At 43.8% G+C, this 19,125-nt stretch overlaps 1 protein-coding gene across 1 annotated transcript in view; it reads left to right on the top strand.

Annotated features, from left to right (window-relative positions):
• Window positions 1-1,176: 1,176 nt before the first annotated feature.
• VAMP4 (vesicle associated membrane protein 4) overlaps window positions 1,177-19,125 on the top strand; it is a 46,434-nt gene continuing 28,485 nt past the window's right edge. The window contains exons 1-2 of the mRNA XM_042924998.1: window positions 1,177-1,574; window positions 6,988-7,119. The gene's annotated coding sequence lies outside the window, so the exon portion shown is untranslated. The remainder of the gene's footprint in view (window positions 1,575-6,987; window positions 7,120-19,125) is intronic.

The following is a 19,125-nucleotide window of genomic DNA, read 5'->3' as shown; positions in this document are numbered from 1 at the left end:
GTAACCCATTGGTCAGTTAAAGCCTAAGGATATTTCGGGGTGGGTTGCCTGATGGTCGGTTTGTATTCAGCCAGGTGGTCACCATGGCCTTTTCTGCATTCCATTGCTCAAGTCTGTTTGCCTAAAAGCGACCTCTACATTGGCCACCTATGCTAGTAAGGTCTAGAATAGCCCGGGCTATAGATGCTCATTCCAAGCCTATCTCCCTTGCTCAGTCTGTTTTCCCGGCAATTTACAGCGTTGTTAAAAGCTCAGCGATGCACGTATTTGGCACCAGTGCCCTTACAGGAACACCCTTAGGACATTAGGATAAGATGAGCATCTGAAAGTAAAGTTTATTCATTAAACACACCAAGTAGGCGGTAGCACCTACTGATAGATGACATCAGAACGACAGCCTAAGAAGGCTGTTTCTCAAAAGGAGGGTTACATTTTGCATACCGTGCTTTCGGGGGAGTACAGGGTGAGCCGGCACCTCTCAATACATACTTGTTACTCTTCTGAATTTTCAGGTCATTACATTAGTAGTGGGATCCTGCATTTTGGTGCAGAAAAAGTACCGCCAAGTGCCAATTTTCTCCAAATTAAACCTCAATGACACAAATAAAGTCGTTAAACTAAGGGAGGGCGGGGCGGGAGATGCAGCAGGTAACCTGGCTGGGACTACTTTCTTTTGCCAAGGTCGGGCTCTACTCTTTCCTTCCCTCACTCCCTCTAAGCTCCTGGGGCCTCCTCTTCCTTGGGTCCCTCGGTCAGACGGCTCGGCCCTTCAACATCAGAAGTGGCCACCGCGCCGGCTCGGAAAGAAGGCGAACACACAGCCCGGGACGCGCGCGCTCTCAGAGTCGGCGGAGAAGCCGGGACCCAGGAAGGCTGCCCCCGCGCGGCGCTCGGACGCAAACCCGCCACCGAGGCCCCGCCGCCGAGGCCCGGACACCGCCACCACTCAGACTCACACCCGCGGCCACGCCCCCTGCTGCCGCGCGTAGATAAACGCTGGGCGACTGCGGCGCTGCCGCAGGCGTGCGGCGTGCAACTCGCAGCCAATGAGGTGCCAGGAACCAAAAGCAATGACCAATGAGACGCTGGGAGGGCCCGGGTGGCCGACCAATCGCGACGCTGCGCACCCGGATGTGCTTGCCAGTTGTGAAGCCCATCTGTGGGCAAGTGTGAGGGGTTCCGCACGTGGGGTTGGGGCTGGCAGCCGGCAGGAGGGCTGAGCGTGTGTTTGGTTCAGTGTGTCGTGCCTGGGGGTGGTGTGTAAGCGTCGTCTCCTTGGGGTTTGAGCGGGGGAGAAATCAATGTGGTCATTAGTCGTGGAAAGAATTCCACCCAGGGTGCCGGGACCAGCGTGCGTGGAAGCCCATCGGATGGTACCTCACCGGGACTAGGAGAGACGAGCCTGGTCGGACAGTGGGAATGTGAACCTCTTACCTAAGAGCTCCAAGGAGTTTGGCTCCGTGGACTATTGGGAGAAGTTCTTCCAGCAGCGAGGAAAGAAAGCTTTCGAGTGGTACGGAACCTACCTGGAACTGTGCGGCGTGCTGCACAAATACATCAAACCCAGGGAAAAGGTACGCGCGGCCTGGCGGTCCTGAGTGTGTGCTCGGGAACGTGGCAGATGATAACTTTACTCCTGGTGGATAGAGACAGGCGTGAGGGCGCTAATTGGGCCCATGTTTTCAGGCTTCTCCGCGTCATTCCGGCCCAAAGTAGGCAATTTAAAAATGTTCTTGTAAAGGCTTTCGGATAACAGACATGCGGCGCCCAGCTCACCGCTGAACTAATAGGCTCATTGGGACAGTGACTTCGTTAGTTGGGCAACCTAGGTATGGCCTCCTAGAGAGACCCTGTGCTTTTCTGTCACCGTCCATCCGTGTAGAGCAGACAGTACCTGTGGCTTTACTGATACAGGAATCTGTTAGCCAAATCGTTGTTGTGGGCACACTGAATTGCAGGCACTGTGCTCAGCCCATAAGCAACAAGAGCAGCAAGGCGTAAACCTTGGCGTAAACCTTCCGGAAGTGACAAGTGGTCAATGCAACGACGGGGTGGATAGAGATGGAATTGTACTGGAGGTAGGAAAAAAGGAAGGGAGCAAACTAACCTTCGTGGAGGATGCTTTACGTGCCAGACATGCTGGGTGCTGCGTGTGTGTGTGTGTCTGTTCAGGAGTTGAATTCTCATAATAAACTCTGTCAGGTTCATTCATTGTAGGACGTGGAAACTGAGGCTCTGAGATCCAGTTTCTTGCCCAAGATCATACATGTAGTATGTGGTCACATGGGAGTTTAAACTCAGGCCCATCTAGTCCCAGCGTATGCACTTCTCACCAAACTTTTCCAGAGATGGTGACATTGGGACAGAGTTTTGAAGGATCAGTGGGCTTCAAGAGACTGATCACCGTGGCCCTTCACCAAGGTCAGCAGTACGAAGGCATGGACAGCATCCAGGCCGAGCTGTCAGCCAGAGTCCTGGAGCTGGCCCCTGCCGGGATGCCCACCCAGCAGCAGGTAACAGAGCTTCGGCAGCAGCATACACGGATCTCTAGACAAGTCGTATTAGCAGCCAGGAAGGCGGAGGGTGTCTTGGAAGGAGCTAGGACCAGTGTCTGTGCCCCTGTCTATTCCTGGAGGGCATGTCAACAGCTGCGAGCTAAGTGGGCAGAGCTTATGTTCTCTTGCCCCGGGCAGTGAGAGGAAGGTGAGCGGTGGCTTTTCTTGAGACCGTTGAGACCCAGGGTAGCATCTGTGTGTGTGGGGCCTCGAGACTCCTCATAGATGGCATGGAGGAAATGCTGTCCACCTTGCAGCCTCCAGCTCTTTCTACTGTGGATTGTACAGACTGTGTTTCTCTTTTCCCTCTTTGTGTAGGCCTTGACCACTCCTTGACCATTTTGCTTTTTAGAATCATCGAGTGTAGAATGGAAAAGAGCCAAAACAGCTCAGGTTCTTTTTTATGACATTACCATTGCTGGCCTGGTATTTTACTGGTAAGGAAACTGAAAGTTTTTGCCAAAAGAGTGATGTGTTGTCCATTGACACTGTCTGTCTTGTTCCATCCTGCTCAGAAGGGTAGTTGACAGGTGACTTTTTTGTAGGCACTTTATAGTAAGGAATTTATCCTTCCTGATAGGAAAGCCAAGGTGCCTGGAGGCTCTTTGCAGTAGTGACAGATCTGAAAAGATGAACCTAGACCCCTGGTTCTCACCTGTGCTTCTGCTCACTAGGCTGACTTGTGTTTACAGATGAGTGTGTGTTTGATTCTTCCTGGCAGACTTTGCTGAGACTTTGCTGTTGGTTCATCAGAGATGCAGATCCTGTAGGGAAGTTCATTTGTGACCTTCTCTCCAGGACCTGCATCTCTGCGATATAAGGGGTCCCTGGTGATTGGTAAATACTCTTGAAAGTCTTTACAAAGAAATGGATGTGAGGGATGCCTGGCTGGCTCAGTGGAATGTGCGGCTCGTGATACCAGGTTTGTGGTTGAAGCCCTACTTTGGGTGTAGGGATTAGTTAAAAATAAAGTCTTTAAAAAAAAGAAATAGATGTGAAGATTGGGAAGGGAAATGGAAAAGTCTATGGGGAAAATGTATTTTTCTCCTAATTTTTTCTCCTGTTTAGAAAAATGAGAAAAAAGATGAGAATAATTGGGGGGAGAAATCTGCCCACACTTGGAATGGTTGCTTTCCCTCTGGATATGTTATTTTTTTTCCCTGTTTAGATTCCTTCTTCATAGTTATAGTCCCCTCCTGCGTATTACCTCTAGCTTTTAAGGAAAGTCCTTTTAGGAATTGAGAAATTCATGTTTTTCTTAGGGAGAACCAGTTGCATTTCACTAATGGTTTGGGGGATCTTTATATGTTCACCTCATTTTCAGAAAAAGTGAATTAAACGTTTTGTGATCTATGGAACGGCCCCAGGAGGTTCTTTAATAGAATGGCAAATCTTTGACGTTTTTGCTGGCCAGAACCCTGGTATCGGGACCCTCAGTTAGAAAAGGATTATAGTTTCTCATATGCCACTGCCTCCGACAGTAGGGGTGTGTAAGATTACAGAAGTCATCAGCGTCAACTGTCTTGTGGTCTGAGAACAGTGATTACAGACCAGCAAAGGCACATACATTCTTATCTTTCTTCTTTCCAACCATCTTCTAAGTTCATAAGTGTCCAGTTACTTTCCCCTCAAATTGTAATCTGGAAAAGGCTGCATGTGTTGATGTCTAAATTTTTTTTGTTCGTTTATTTAAAAAGGCGATGAAATATATTCAATGAGATAGGTGAAGTACCCGGATTTTAAGTATTTCAGTTTGGTGAGTGTTTGCATATGTATCTACTCCTGTAACCAGGTAGAACACTTAAGAATCATGACTCCAGAAATACCTTTGCACTAGGAGAATTTCTGGCTTTCGGTAACGCATTATTTGAGCACCCGATGCAATTCTTTCTTGAATTTTTACTTAAACAAAAACAAAAAAAACCTTATTGTGGGTAGTATAGTCATAGCTGTACTACTAATAACAGGTTTGGATCTGACCACAGTAGCAAAAATGTTCATGTTCCTGTCTAGATTGTCAATGTCTTCACCCAGAGTCCTGAGTATATCTTATTGAAACACCCTGTACTTTTGGCCCGTCTTGGTGTTGATGTGTGTCCCTAGAGTGTAAGTTCTTATGTTTAATCCTCAGACATTAATCTATGTTTAATGTCTCCTTTTGGTGATTCTTTCTGGTTTCTTGCCTACTTCTATCCCCCTGTGTTTTCTGTGGTTTCTCTGTACTTAGGACTAGGATATGGGCCTTTGTTTTCCTGTGATTTCTGGAACTTGGATTTATTGCCCTCACTTGGTTGATGTGTCTGAGAGGGCAGTTGTGGCCTTTGAGTTGAAAGCTGGGCAGAGGGCATTGCATCTACACTCTTGTGATCATGAGCAAGATGTTGGCTGTTGTCCCTCTCAATTCCTAGGGGGGAATCTAATAATGCTCATGGTGGGGACTCTTGGTATGATGTCAGCTGAGTGCCTTGGGACTTTAAGGGTCCCCAAAGAACCATGTACTGGTTCCTCTTCTGGATCTAGTAAAGGAAGGATTGTGAGGCCAAGGTTGAGTTTTCAGATGTAGATGTCAGATTGGCTCCTGCGTTTTTGGGATGAGACGGAGAAGCTAGGCCTTTAAATCTTGTATCCTCTGGGCAGAGCCAGTGATCCGACTCCCCCTGCCCTCTTTACTCTCCCCGAGGCTGGTACAAAACTGTTCATGAGAAGATAGTAAAATGATGCTTTCTTCCTTTATTGCAGAGACCCCACTGGCATTGTTGGTGGTAGGCCTGGGCAGGGGCAGCCTCCCCCTGTTTGTCCACGATCATTTCCCAAAGTCCTGTATTGGTGCTGTGGAGATTCTGATGGAGTGAAGGCTCCGTTTTGCTCTAATGATTCGTATCCCAGACGGAGGACAAAAGGCATGTTAATGTTCTGCAGTCGCTCCTCTGGTCCTTCTGCCACTTTACATGTAGGCTCCCGTGACTGGTGCTTTCCGGAGTGTGTGTCCCTCAGGGAGAAGTCAGTCAGGCTGGTCCAGGCTTAAGGGAACCTGGGGAGCTTAGGCCACCCACCCTTCCTGGCCTGCCCGTTCCATACCTGATACTCTGGCTCTCGCTGGATTAAAGTAGCTCCCAGGAGGGTGTGGCAAATCAGGATGCCGGGGGTGAGTCCTTTGGTGCTGGGTGGACAGATGGTGCGTTCACGGTCATTGCAAACTGAACTGAACTATATCAGAGTTTCACAGGTTACCTGTCTGAGTCTGGGGCCAGTGTGGGGGCCCAGGCCCAACCTAGCCAATACATGGGAAACACTTAAAACCGTGCTAGGCTCCTGGCAGGCACTTCGTGCGTGATGTGTTGCCATTGTGACTGCCTGTCGGTCAGTGTTGAACAGCCTGGCGATCATGTCTAACAGCCACCTTCCAGATTGTTGGAGGGCTCAGTGCTACAAATGTGGGCAATGGTCGTCCTTGGACTTTGATGAGCCAACATGTCTAAGAAACCAAAATGAGATCTGTGTTGTGGATACTAACAGGCTTGTGGGAGTCCTAAGTCAAGATTTATTTTATTTATTTAATTTTATTTTTTTTAATATTTTTATTTGTTTTAGAGAGAGGGAAAGAGAGACATAGGGGCAGAGAGAGAGGGAGACACAGAATCCAAAGCAGGCTTCAGGCTCTGAGCTGTTAGCACAGAGCCCAACGCGGGGCTTGAACTCATGAACCACGAGATCATGACCTGAGCCGCAGTCAGACGCTTAACCGACTGAGCCACCCAGGTGCCGATTACGTCATGATTTATTACTTATTGAATAATCATTATCATAGTCTCAAAGGTTGCTAAAAATCAGTAGCATTGCAGGCTTATTCCTTGTAAAAACCATTTTCTTCATAGCAAGGAGTACATCTGATTCATCATCAGTACTTTCTCACCCATTTAGCAAAATCTTTCTTTCTTGAATGTTTTTAGAATTACTTGGGGGTTGAAGAAAAACACCAGAAGCTTCCCATCTCCCCTCACACCTGTTCCACCCCACTCTAGGGTTTTGACTCAATTGGTCAGGAATGGAGCCCAGGTTCTCAAAGTATTTAGGACGTTCCCAGGGTGAATCTAATGTGCTGTTGGGATTGAAAATTGCTATATAGATAGACTCTCAACCAAGTAGCAATCATGCTAGGATGGGTCCCGTTAATTTATTTGGAAGCCTTTGGTAAGTGCTTTCAAATGTGGAAGAAGGTGAGATGAATGCCCTGTCTCTCAGGTGGGGTGCTCACAGTAAAACCCTGACTGACAACGACTCCCCTGACAGTGACATCAGTGCCCTTACAGGCGAACCACAGCCTCCACATCATCCTAACTGAGCCGCTTGCGGCCCCCACAGGTCACAGGGGAGATGCGGTGTAGACGTGTAAGTGGTGTCAGGCAGAGACTTGTTTGCTTCTCTTTCCCAGTGCGGCCCCACTACAGCGTCATCATGTTTGACGTAGACAGTAAGGACCCGACACTGGGGATGAGTTGTCCGCCGCCGGCTTTTGTGGACCAGCCTTTCCTGCAGAAGGTCAAAAGCATCTTGACTCCTGAAGGTAGGAAGACAAAGGTTGGGGAGGGAGGAGGGGTGGGTCCTTTAAATTTGTTTTTCTTTTCAAATGAAAAATGCTCATGTCAGAAGTGTGTAGCTTGATGAATTTTCCTAAATTGAATACACCCACTCTTGGGCACCAAACACGGAACATTTCCAGAAGTCCAGAAAGTCATCTTTCGTCCTTCCAGTAACTCATCCTCCTCTCAGGGATAACAACTATCCTAACTTAAGCCAGCACGGCTTAGTTTTGCCCATTTTTGGTTTTTGTATAAATGGAATCTTACAGAATATATTCTTTGATTTCTTTCATTAACATGATGTTTGTGAGAATCACCCATAGTGTCGTGTTTAAGTTGTACCTTATATTGCTGTGCAGTGTCATTGTGTGGCCATACCACATTCATTTCTCCATTCTGCTGTTGGTATTTCGATTGTTTCCTTTTGGGGGCTTTTATAAGTAGTCCCTGCCCTGGTGTGAAGCCCAGATTCCTCTACCTCTGCCCCCAGGAGGAACCTGCACATTTGGGAAGGTTTATGTTTGCCAGGAGCATGAGGCACGTGCCTCCCCGCCCCTCAGAGCCTGCACTGGCGACCTGGCCTCTCCAGACACTGGGCCTGGTCCAGGTCCACATCCCTTCTGCCTTGGCTGTGGGTGGCTGGGGCGCAGTGTGCACCCAGGTTGCTTGCGGAAGGCAGTTTGGGCCCTCCAGGCCTGGGGAGTTTAGGGTGGTCTCAGACCACCTGCCAAGCCTGCAGCCCCGAGAGAGCCCACCAGCCACCACAAATCTTTCTCAGGGAGCTGCTCTCAACAGGCAGCAGTCAGTCTCCCATTGGACTGGCCGCCAATGGGGGGTGCTTGGGGCTTACCAATAATCAGGTCTCCAGGGGTCTCTTGTTGAACACTGCCCCAGCTGGTGGCCCTGAAGTCTAGACGTCCTCTAGCTTTCCCTTTAGGCGAGTGTGCACACTGGAGTAGGCTGCATCTGGGATTTATCCACATACCTGTGGCCGGGACAGCCTGCTCCCCTGTCGCCTCTCCACACAGTTGCCCTCCTCCTGGCTTCTGGCTGCCCATGCACAGCCACCTGCTGAGCCTCGTGAGCGCAGGGATCCCAGCCCAAAAAGGCCTTCTGAGACAGCAGCTGGAAATGGAGGGCAGACAGCCCAATTTGGGGTTAGCTGCCTGACGGCATTCCTGGCTTCTCCACCACCCAGTGGTGCTACGTGTGTCCCACTATTCACAATAGCTAAGAGGTGAAGCAGCCCAAATATCCACCGATGTGCAAATGCATAAAGAAAATGTGCTATTTACATACAGTAGAATACTAATCATCCTTTAAAGTGAATGAAATCTTGACATATGCTACAACATGGATAATGTTTGAGGATGTTGTGCTAAGTGAAATAAGCCAGTCACAAAAAGACAGGTACTATAGGATTCCACTTGAGTGGGGTATATGAAGTAGTCAAATTCTTAGAAACAGAAAGTAGAACTGTCATTGCCAAGGTTTTGAGAGAGAGGGAAATGGGGAGTTGTTCAGTGGCCATAGAGTTTTAGTTTTACATAAAGTTTTAGAGATCTGTTGTAATGTGGCTATTGCTAACACTACTGAACTGTACACTTTAAAATAGTTAAGAGGGGGGCCCTGGGTGGCTCAGTCAGCCAGTTAAGTGTCCAACTCTTGATTTCAGCTCAGGTCATGATTTCAGGGTTCATGGGATAGAACTCCATGTTGGGCTCTACACTGACTGCCCGGAGCCTGCTTAAGATTCACTCTTTCCCTCTCTCTCTGCCCATCCCCCCGCCCCAAATATAAATAAACATAAAAAAGTGGTTAAGAGGGACAGCACCTGGCTGGCTCATTCAGTAGAGCATGTGACTCTTGATCTCAGGGTTATGAGCTTGAGCCCCATGTTGGGCGTAGAGCTTACTTAAAAAAACTTTTTTTAAAAATCAGGAAATTAAATACACACATGCATACACACACATACTAAACTTTCCTGCCTAAGAGCCTTTGTTCTTGCTGCTTTTTGCATGACTGATTCCTTCTCATATTTCTGGTTTCAGCCTAAATGTTACCCCCCCTCCCACCCCGGAAAAATCCCCCCCGACAGCCCTATCTTTTGACATAGCCACTTGTTTGTTCTTTTCAAAACATTTATCACAACATATAATTTATTTCTGCCTTTCTTTCCTGCTATACTATAAAGTCTGAAGACAGCAGCTGTGCTTATATTTAAGGCACACAATTTAATTTAGTAAGAGATATACAATAAACGTTCAGTATACTTTTTGTGAGTGAACAAATGAGTCTGTATAAGCTGGGAATAATAACATGGGATTGCCGTGAGAATCAGATGCAGTAACATATTGGCAGAAGGCCTGGCACATACCTCTAGTTTCTAGGGACAGACATTTTTATTGTCCCAGATGACCTTTCAAGTCTGATCTAACTCCAGGCTTCTCAGGGATGGTACAGGACCCTGGGCGAGGCAAGTATGTGCATGTTAGTAAGCAGAACCCCTGTATTCTAGTCAGTAAGAGCAACCTTACCAAAAAGTAGGATTTTTCATGCCTGGGACAAACAGGTACAGAAGTAGTTGTTTGTTTTTTGCTCAGAACTCATGATATCCTTAGGGCCATCCATGCCTTATGGGAGAGGGTGGAATACTTAAAACAGGAGTTCTGAATCTGGGGACCCTTGAGGACCCATGAATAGAATTCAGAGGGTCTGTGGACTTCGATGGGGAAAAAATTATATCTTTATTTCCACTAACCTCTAACAAATTTAGCATTTCCTTCAACTATAGACGGAGACCCCTCTCCACAAAAGTAAACCCTGTCAGTAGTACTAGCTGTACCTGTGATTTTATTACCAATTGGAATCACTAAGATTTTTGTATCACATTACAATCATAGATATCTTGAAATATACTCATATGTGGAATTAAGGTACAAAACAGATGAACAAGAGAAGGCAAGCAAAAATGATATAAAAACAGAGAAGGAGACAAACCACAAAAGACTCTTAAATACAGAGAACAAACTGAAGGTTGTTGTCAGGGTGTTGGGTGGGGGGTTGCACACTTGTTGGGAGAGCACTGGGTGTTATATGTAAGTGATGAATCACTAAATTCATTCCTGAAATCATTACTATGCTATATGTTAACTAACTTGGATTTAAATTAAAAAATAATAAATTATTTAAAAAACAAAAATAGATATCTTTAAATATTGTTTATGCTCGTTACTAATTCAAAATCATGGTAGATGTTGAGTATGACACTAGATTTTGTGGTTTAAGGAGTTAATAAAGCACATACCTTAGTGTATCAGAAATTTTACTTTTAAAATATTTTATAGCATTATAAATTGCCTTGCTTTGCAATTCTGTGTAGTTTATTATTTAAAAAAAATTTTTTTTAATGTTTATTTATTTTTGGGAGAGAGAGCACAAGCAGGGGAGGGGCAGAGAGAGAGGGAGACACAGAATCCGAAGCAGGCTCCAGGCTCTGAGCTGTCAGCACAGAGCCTGATGCGGGGATCTAACTCACGAACTGTGAGGTCATGACCTGAGCTGAAGTCGGATGCTCAACCAACTGAGCCACCCAGGTGCCTCTGTGTATTTTATTTTGATGCATTTAGAAATGTTACTGTGATAAGAGGTCCCTAGACTTGACCAGATTGGCAACGGTTCTTGGTGCACAATGCCTGTCACTTAACAGGAGCATTGTGAATGTTTCTTCGTGGTTAAGAGAATTTCTCCTATGCTTTTGTTACTGCTTTGAATCTATAATTATGCAAAGAATAAACCAGAAAGGCTTGCTTGGTCCTTAGCGAAAACCTGATTACATTCTTTTAGAAAAACGTTGTTAGAGATTTATTATTTCACTTTAACTTTTCATTCTCTGAAGAAAGTTTGAAATACATCTATTAAAGGTGTTTGGATGATATAATTCCATTCCTTCTACAGAACTGTTCATGTATACTTGTGACCATAGCATCTAAAAATTTTTTTTTTTTTTTTTTTACATTTTATTTATTTTTGATAGAGACAGAGCACAAGTCGGGGAGGGGCAGAGAGAGAGGGAGACACAGAATCCGAAGCAGGCTCCAGGCTCGAGCTGTCAGCACAGAGCCTGACGCAGGGCTCGAACTCACAAACCGCAAGATCATGACCTGAGCCGAAGTCGGACGTTTAACCGACTGAGCCACCCAGGCGCCCAATGACCATAGCATCTAAAGTGGGGAACTGTGATTTGTGATATTACTTTAACTCAGTGAAGTGTGACTGTGATTCTAAGACCCAGCTTTTCAAGGATCGTGTCTTAAGCTTAGAAATGAGTGTGAGCAGTGATGCAGAATTTTCTTTGCTTAAAAGAAAAAGATTAAAAATGAAAATAATATTCACAACTCTAATAAAGGAAAATAGGAATGATAAATGCATATATATCATACATATAGAGGTTTAGATATACCCTACGTACAGATAGAAATATGAAGTAAAAGGAGATTCTTCTTGTCTAAGAAATCTGTGATCTATGGCAGAAGGGGAGCTGGTTCAAGGATCTCTGATTAAACGTGCCTTCATTGCCAGAAGAAACCAGAATCCTCTTCTCACGCTCGCTCTCCCCCAGTCAGAAGCCATGAAAAGTGATGACTTCTGACTACTGAGGTGTGTCTGGGAGGACCTAAGAAACTCTCCCGTTTAGAAAACCCTCTCTACTTTCTTGCATAGTTGCTAGCAAATGAGCTTATCCCTTTACAGTACTTTAAGCGCAGCTTAGGTAAAGTTCCCTTTCAGGTATGATGCAGTAAATTGAGACAGACCATTGCTCCCTCTAACAATTAATAGAAAACCAGATAAATACCAAAAACATCTCTATGAAGCAGTCAGAAGACTGTTTAAGCAGGAAGACAGAAAGGGCCAAGATTCCAGAGAAGGAACTGCGAAAAGGTGGTCTGCGTTTGCCCTGGAGACGCTTACAGATTTCGGGTGCAGGGAAAGCTCCTGAGCAAGCATCTGGGCTTTGCCTGGGCCGAGGACTGTTGTGGGGACAAAACAAACAAGCAAACCAGTGACACTTTGGGGTTTCCCAGGACCAGAAAGACAAAACTGCAATCTTAGAGAGCCAGGATCTCAGGGAGAAGGAAACAGTAATGAATTGAGGGACTCAGATATTTTTCTCCTCAAAATTTTGCTGAATTCTAAAGCTGTTTTGGGGTGGGAGGCTGAGATGATCAAACCACTGTTTTTCAGAGGCTTTTTGCTTAGCATCTTTATCAGCAGAGATGAGAGTGAATCTTCGTTAGAAGATTTTGGAGGATAATATCACATACATACACAATATTTCTTACATTCAGTATTTTATATTCCATTTTTAATACTCAATTATTTTATACTCAATAATCAGTACTGAATATCAAAAACTATTAGGTTGGGTGCCTGGGTGGCTCAGTTGATTGAGCATCTGACTCTTGATTTTGGCTCCAGTCATGATCTCATGGTCATGGGATTGAGCCCTGCATGGGGATATGTGCTGGGCGAAGAGCCTGCTTGAGATTCCCTCCCTCCCTCCCTCCCTCCCTCTCTCTCTCCCTCCCTCCCTCCTCCCAAATGCATGTGCTCTCTCTCAAAAAAAAAAAAAGAAAAAGAAACAAACACAACTATTAGGTATGCCAAGATAAGAGTCTTATGACCAAAAACCAAGAGAAAAATAGACAATAGAATCCAGCCCATAACTAATCCAGGATTAGATTAACAGACAAGGACTCTGATTAAAATGTTCATAAAAATAGATGAAACACGGACAATTTCACTGGAGACTTAGAATCTACTTTTTAATGGAAATTCTGGAACCAAAAATACAGGAACTGAAGTGAAGGGGGCCTGGGAAATGAGGAAGCAGGAAATCTGTCTGTGCCCGTGGCTGCTGCCATTGCTTTGGGGCATATGCCTCAGCTGCAGCTCTGGAGCCCTGTTGTCAGTGCCAGAGCCCTAAGAACTAGTGCAGACTCAGAGGATTTATACACACATTTTAAAAAACCAAACTTCTATTTTTTTTTTTTAATTAAAAAAAATTTTTAATGTTTATTTTTGAGAGGGAGAGAATGCGAGTTGGGGAGACGCAGAGGGAGAGGGGGACAGAGAATCTGAAACTGGCTCTGTGCTGACCACAGAGATGGAGAGCTCAAATTCAAGAACCATGAGATCAGGACCTGAGCCGAAGTCAGATGCTTAACTGACTCAGCCACCCAGGCACCCCAAAAGACCAAACTTTTAAAATAGAAGTTCATACACTTGTCTTCAAGAATATACTGTTGAGGCACCTGGCTGGCTCTGTTGGAAGAGCTCTCGGGGTCCTGAGTTCAAGCCCCACTTCGGGTGTAGAGATTACTTAAATAAATAAAACTTAAAAAAAAAAAGAGTATACTGTGTTGCAGTAAATAGGTTCCAGAACATAAAGATGCATTCTTTTTTCAAGAATAATATCTCAAGAATTCTCCAAATAATTCTAAGCACAAGTATGTTTTCAAGTATACTATCATGACATTTTAGAAAGTAATTGGAAAACTTATTGCTCTATGAAGGATGGGGACAGGGGTTCAGTGACTGCCAAAGAATTTCCTTAAAACATTCCATAAGGATGGTTATCATTGAGTTTGATCCCAGACAGATATCCTATAGTTAATCCCATATGCCATGTTCCAGTCCTGGGACTGCTTAACATTAAAGTATACATTCCAAGCAGATGTGATGAATTCAGAGTCACAGAAAAGATACTGTGAATTTTTCTGTTAATTCTTTTTTTTTTTTTCTTTTCAAGTGGGGAGAGTTGGATGCTCAATAAACTCAAACAACAAGCATAAGTAGAGCCAGAAGGAAAACTGCTTTATTATTTTTTTTAATGTTTGTTTATTTGAGAGAGAGACAGAGACAGAGCATGAGCGGGGGAGGGGCACAGAGAGGGGGAGACACAGTCTGAATCAGGTCCAGGCTCTGAGCTGTCAGCACAGAGCCGGATGCGGGGCTCGAACTCACAAACCTTGAGATTATGACCTGAGCCAAAGTCAGACGCCCAACTGACTGAGCCACCCAGGCACCCCAAAACTGATTTATTATTAATGATGAAAAATAGACATGCAGTCTACCACAACATAGGGGAAAATTGGATAGGATATGGCAAGCTATGGATGATTCAGAAAGTTGTTTTCTAGTTAACGCTAATTAAAATTAAAGTATTTTGTTTGTTTACACTTTATAAGTAAGATACAAAGATAAAGTGTCTCCAAGAAATGCATTTTGAAATGCCAATGAAGTTCAAGTGTAACTTGACTTGAATAATGAGCTGAAATGACTCTGGAATCCCAAAATCAATATTTATTTAAATATTTAAAGGCAATGATATTGACTAAGGTTTAAAGTAATCACGTTGCCTCTGTTTCATTTCTTGATTTTATTTTTATGAGTCACAAACTTACATTGCTCATATTCTTTTTTCCCCTCCTGTTACCTTGAAATGCCAAAAGAAAATCAGTGCCAATAGGCCAGACTCTTGCTAGTCAAGCTATAATAACAATGAAACAGTTCAGAGAAAAGCAAATCTGTAAAAATGGAAAAACTCTATATTGTTTATAAGGTGACAAGAATGTATAAATATTGTTTTACTAAGAGCTTGTGATATTCTTAGAAGATAATAAGGAGGCAGAGATTACTCCTTGTTTGCTGCCTGGGAAATGAAACTGGTATTGAAAGTTAGTGACCGTGAAGTCATGCAGCAGGTTAAGTGCTTGTAGGATCCCCATGCCCTGGGAATGCTAAAACTTTTCTCTAACTATCACTTCTCTTATTTTCTTCTTTCTTGCGTCTTTTTGCTCCTTCAAAAGCAAACTTTAAAAAGCATAACCCACTCAATAAATTCATTGTGTGCTTGTACTGTGCAAGATATGATGGAGGATAAAAAGGAATCTAAGTCCACATCCTTGATTTAAAGGAGCAGTCAAAATGACCATTCTAGCCTGGATCTTCTCAGCTGCTGAGCCATCCTTTTGTTCACTGTGTTAAGTTCCAAAACTTCTCCATTTTCTTTACACTCCCAACTGTAACACTGCTTCCTTGACCCTTCACATTGACTCTTGAGTTTTACTGAACATTTCTAGGTGATCTTGTGAGTTTCCCTAACTTCTTCTCTTTTCCATTTCAAAATTTCTCTGTATCTTTATCAGTCACTTCCTTTCTTCTTGCCTCCAAGAAAGGATTCTCTCTCCATCCTGCCCAGAACATACCTCTGGTACTCTTCTAACCCTGATCCTCCCACCTCTGCAAGGGACATCACCCATCCTTATTTCTGTTTTGATTTTGCATTACAGTCTCACTCTCTTTGTGGCTCCTTACTCCCCATTCCTATGTATAACTTGGTCATTTCTGATAGTACCTTGATTGTGCTGCTGCTCGAACTGCAATTTAGTGTGCCATTTCCCTTTACAATTAAATTTCTTGGAAGTGGAATCTATAATCTGCAATTCCACTAAAAAATAACTCTTACAAGATGCATTCCACATCCACAATGTTACTGAAATACTTCTTGAAAATCAATAATGTTCTGTGAGTCAGCAAATCTAATGGCTTTTTCTAGCCTTCATTCCCACTTTCCTCCACCCCCCACCAATTTCTCTGAAGTCTTTTTATTTTTTTTATTTTAGAGAGAGAGATAGAGAACGTGCGTGAGCTGGGGAGAGGGGCCGGGGGAGAGAGACAATCTTGAGCAGGCTCTGCACTGAGCCCCAGCACAGGGCTCAATCCCACCACCCTGGGATCATGACCTGAGCCAAAATCAAGAGTTGCATGCTCAACTGACTGAGCCACCCAAGCACCCCTGAAGTTTTTATTATTTTTTTAACGGGGTTTTTAAGTTTTATTATTATTAATCTCTACACCTAATGTGGGGCTCAAACTCACCACCCTGAGATCTAGAGTCCATGCTCTTCCAACAGCCATCCAGGCACCCATGAAGTTTGATGCTAATAACCCTTCCTCTTTCTTTGACACTGCCCTGTCTTGTCACGTCTGCTGCTCCAACCGCTTCTCATGGACTGCTCTCCCTATCTCTAACGTCTACCTTCTCCTAAGTGCCCTTTCCCTTAAATACATTCTTCCTTGGATTCTTCTTCGTAGAGATAATAGTTGAAGCCGAGGAGTCCCATGCTCTGGGAATTATAAACAATTTAAGCAGTGCAATTTATAATAAAGACACTGGGGCACTCCAACCAACAGATTCATTTTCAGATACAAGGTCTTGGCCCTAGTTCAAAGATTAGTGAGTAAATGTATGATGATAACCTTTGAGTCAAAATAAAAAGATTAAAGTATATCTGCTTTTTAAAATCCTTACCACTTTAACTGACTTTTTTAAATGTTTGTTTATTTTTGAGAGAGCAAGTGAGTGGTGGAGCAGCAGAGAGAGAGGATCCCAAGCAGGCTCTGCACTGTGGGCCTCAAACCCACAAATCATGAGATCATGACCTGAACCGAAGTTGGATACTTAACCGACTGAGCCACCCAGGTGCCTCCTGACTTTTTAAATTAACCAATGAACATCTGGTCTCAATTTCAGTGGGAAAGAGAATCTCTCCTGTAGTATACAAATGGTACAAAATACCACACAATGAGAAAAGGTTTCCTTTCTGTGTTAGTCCGTTGAGGTTGTTAAAATACCACAGACCAGATGGCTTAAACAACAGAAATTTTCTAGAGGCTAAACGTCCAAAACCACAGTGCCGTCAGGATTGGTTTCTGGTGAGACCTCTCTTCCTGACCTTTTCATCTGGCTTGCAAGCCACTTTCTCAATGTGGCCTCACATGGCCTCATCTCCATGCCCACACACACATGGACACCAGCCCTATCAGATTAGGGCGTCACCCTTATGACCAACGTCATTTAAACCTTATTATCTACCTAAGGCCTGGTTTCTACATACAGTCACATTGTGGGTTAGGGCTTCAGCGTATGAATTGGGAGGGGTTCGGGAGGACACAATTCATGCCAAATTCCATGCCAGATTCTCAGCCCTTCTGGGTTCTTTTGTATGTGATGCTCAAATGGAAGCAGAGTCCATGTACTGTTCTGCACCTTTTCTCACTTTACGGTAACATACAGAGAGGCACCTGCACGGCTCAGTTGGTTAAGCGTCTAACTCTTGATTTTGGCTCAGGTCATGATCTCACAATAATGCCGAGCCTGCTTTGGATCCTCTCTCTCCCTTTCTCTCTGCTCCTCCCCCACTCATGCTCACGTGTTCTCTCTCCCTGTCTCTCTAAATAAATAAATAAATAAATAAATAAATAAAATAAAATAAAATATTTTAAAACCACATAGAGATATTCTAAGTGAGTGCATGTATATCTACTTCAGTTTAATCACTATATACTGTTACCTTAAATGGATATTCCAAACTTATTTCCTATTGCTGGACAGTTAAAGCTTCTTTTTTTTTCCCATGCTTGTTGCAAAAATCCTTTGAAGAATATTCTTAGAAAATGCCTTTATACAACTTGGGTAAGTATATCAGTGGGATAAATTTTAGAAATAGAATTGTTAGGTCAAAAGGAACTTAATATAATTTTTGACGTGTTTTACCACCCTGAACTTAAAAAAATTTGTACCAATTTATACTTCCACCAAGTGTTGAAGAAAGCTTGTTCTTCCCACCTCCCACACCACAATACCGCATGTACACATCTCCATCACTGTGTTGTCAAACTTTTTAATCTTTGCCATTGAGCTAGCAAAAGGATCAAATTTTCAAATTAGACTCAGAAATCAGAGATCTTACCATTTTAAACTCTACTAATTTCAAAGATACCACTGACCAAGAGGCACAAAATAGGGAGAGGTTCAGGACTCAGTGCTGTTTCCCAGGTCCTTTCTTCCTGCGTTGGGTGCACCTCTGCCTAAGATCATAGATGTGGTTTCTAAATAAGGTATGTAGTCACCTCAGTTACGCAGAAGCAACCAACTCAGTTTTGGAACATCTCCATTACATGCTGAGTTACATAAATTACATGATATTTTCCAGTCATACACCTCAAATCCACAGATTTCGGGGGTGTTTACCATAAACAGTCCCAGCCCAGGAATATCTTACTGAAGGAATTCCATACATATCAACTCTCCTTACTAGCAAATACTATTAGTTTGTTTGTCAGGAGGTCTGTTATTCCATATTTCTAAGAATTACATGCTTGCTTGCTTTTCTAGGGGTATTCCTCTATAAGGGGAGAGGATGTATTGCAGATCTGCTGCTAAATTCCTTCCTTCCCGGTCAGTGATAGATGAAAAATGGTATTTGATTTACATTTTGGCTGATTTTGAACAGTTGTTCACATGCTTAGAATTGTTTTGTACTTTTTTTTCTGCCTTATGGGAACAGAGACAACAACAACAAAATATTGAAACCTGCAAAGTAGATGAATCAGTGACAATTACTTTAGCAGACTTAAGAAACAAGAATCCTAAGCAGGCCATGAAGCAACCTGATTTACACGGCTAAACCCTGCATAAATAAGGCTCGGGAATTAGAAGTGCTAGGTAACTCTGAGCATGATGTGAGCTAAAAACAGGAGGAATAATAGAAAGTTTAAGAATCAATCAGATGCTCAGGGGCACCTGGGTGGCTCAGTCGGTTAGGCCTTCCACTCTTGAATTGGGCTCTGGTCTTGATCTAAGGGTCATGAGTTCAGGCGCTTTGTGTTCCGCTGGGTGGGAAGCCTACTTCAAGAAAATAAATATATCAGATGAAAGAGAAATTATAAGAAAATTGGAAGATGAACATCTGAATAATTAATTGAAGCTCAAGAAAGAGAAAATAGGGTAAAAATAACCAAATAATTCAAGTTGGTGAGCCTGGAACCCTGTTCTGACCTTACATCCAGTGCTGTTTATATCCTTTCAGGCTTACTGGTATATCTGATGCATAGTAACTGTAAAGTGACATTTTCTACCCTTT

Source organism: Panthera leo, chromosome F3, assembly GCF_018350215.1.
Source record: "Panthera leo isolate Ple1 chromosome F3, P.leo_Ple1_pat1.1, whole genome shotgun sequence".
NCBI classification, from domain to species: Eukaryota; Metazoa; Chordata; class Mammalia; order Carnivora; family Felidae; genus Panthera; species Panthera leo.
This window is presented reverse-complemented; position numbering and strand designations above follow the sequence as displayed.